Here is a 1,581-nt window from a genome sequence, read left to right as displayed (position 1 = left end):
GCCTAACAGTGAATATTTTCTGCTTTGTGGACCAGATGGTCTTGGTGGCAACTACTTAACTGTTGTCGAGGCACAAAAGCAGCCATAAAAAAATACACAAATGAATGGGTGCTCTCTAATAAACTTTATTTTAAAAAACAGTGGCTGATAACTACAATTGTGGTGAACATTTTGTAATGTATATAAATGTTGAATCACTATGTTGTCCACCTAAAACTAAGATAACATTGTATGTCAACTATACTTCAATTTAAAAAAACAGAGAGAGAGAGAGAGAGAGACAGGTGGCAAGATTGGCTCCCCTGCCCCCCATCAAGGTTATACTAATTTTGGAAGAAAATAAGAATAGATACTGGGAAAACAGTAGTTTGTTTTTCCACAAGTACTTTGCATAGCGCCTGGCATTTATGTTCTAAGTAGTAGATACTGCTTTTTTTTTCAGTCATAAATAAACTTTTATGAATTTCATTTTTTTTAAGATTTTATTTATTTATTTGACAGAGAGAAAAAGCGCGCACACACACACACCAGTGGGGGGAGGGGCAGAGGGAGAAGCAGGCTCCCCCTGAGCAGGGAGACCCATGCGAGGCTCCCCCCCAGGACCCCGAGATCATGACCTGAGCAGAAGGCAGACGCTTAACCGAATGAGCCACCCAGGCATCCCTAAAACATTTTTACTTCAAAACTATCCTTACAAAGGGAAGGGTCACGCCTTCTGAGCTGCCATGTCCACTAACAATATGTCGGACCCAGGGAGGCTGAACAAAGTGCTGAAGTACAAGCCCCTGCCTGTGTCACCCGGCCTCGGACCACCCGACACTGGACCACATGAACCTGCTTCTGCTCGATCTTCGGCATGTGCAGCCTCCTGCTCAAGCTCAAGTGGTGTGCCTGGGTCACTGTCTACTGCTCCTTCCTCAGCTTGGCCAACTCCCAGAGCTCTGAGGACACTAAGCACATGATGAGTAGCCTCACACTGTCCATCTCTGCCATGGTGATGTCATATCTGCAGAACCCTCAGCTCATCATGCCCCCCTGGTGATGTCATCCTAGGACCACTCTATCCACCTTCCCCCAGGCCTGGCCCCCGGCTGCTAGGCCTTCTGCCCTCAGCTGTGGCCCTGGGCTTCCCTGGGTGACATGGTCTCGGCGCCCGCAGTGAGATGGAGGGAAGCTGATGCTTTTCCTGGGATTCCACTTTTTCCCAGGGAAAGAGGGTTACCCTAAGCCTACCCCTCCCACCTGCCTTCCCCACCCCGCCTGCTGCTAGGGGAGATGCTGTCCAAGTTTCTGGGTGTATCCACAACTTTTTTGTTCAAACCAGTTAATAATAAAGTTTTGCATTCCGGCAACAAAAAACGAAACAAAACAAAACAAACCTAAACTTACAGAAAACTTGCAGGTATAGTATAGATAATATCCATATTCACTTTACCCAGATTCTCTAGGTTTAGATTTTGCCTCGTTCGCTTTCTTCTCCATTCTCCCTCCTTCTCTGTCTCTCAGAATAAAAAGTACATTTGTAGTCTCTAAAGAGGCAGTTGGATGGGTGTGTATGACCACACACTAGCCAATGGGAAG

At 46.4% G+C, this 1,581-nt stretch overlaps 1 pseudogene; it reads left to right on the top strand.

The window, feature by feature from the left end:
- Window positions 1-725: 725 nt before the first annotated feature.
- LOC112835611 (PAT complex subunit Asterix-like) lies at window positions 726-1,042 on the top strand (annotated as a pseudogene).
- The last annotated feature ends 539 nt before the right edge of the window (window positions 1,043-1,581 follow it).

The sequence above is a fragment of the Callorhinus ursinus genome, unplaced genomic scaffold (assembly GCF_003265705.2).
Source record: "Callorhinus ursinus isolate GAN/ISIS: 27379988/994484 unplaced genomic scaffold, GSC_fseal_2.0 scaffold4, whole genome shotgun sequence".
NCBI classification, from domain to species: Eukaryota; Metazoa; Chordata; class Mammalia; order Carnivora; family Otariidae; genus Callorhinus; species Callorhinus ursinus.
Note: the sequence above shows the minus strand (reverse complement) of the source record. Positions and strands in the feature narration are given on the sequence as shown.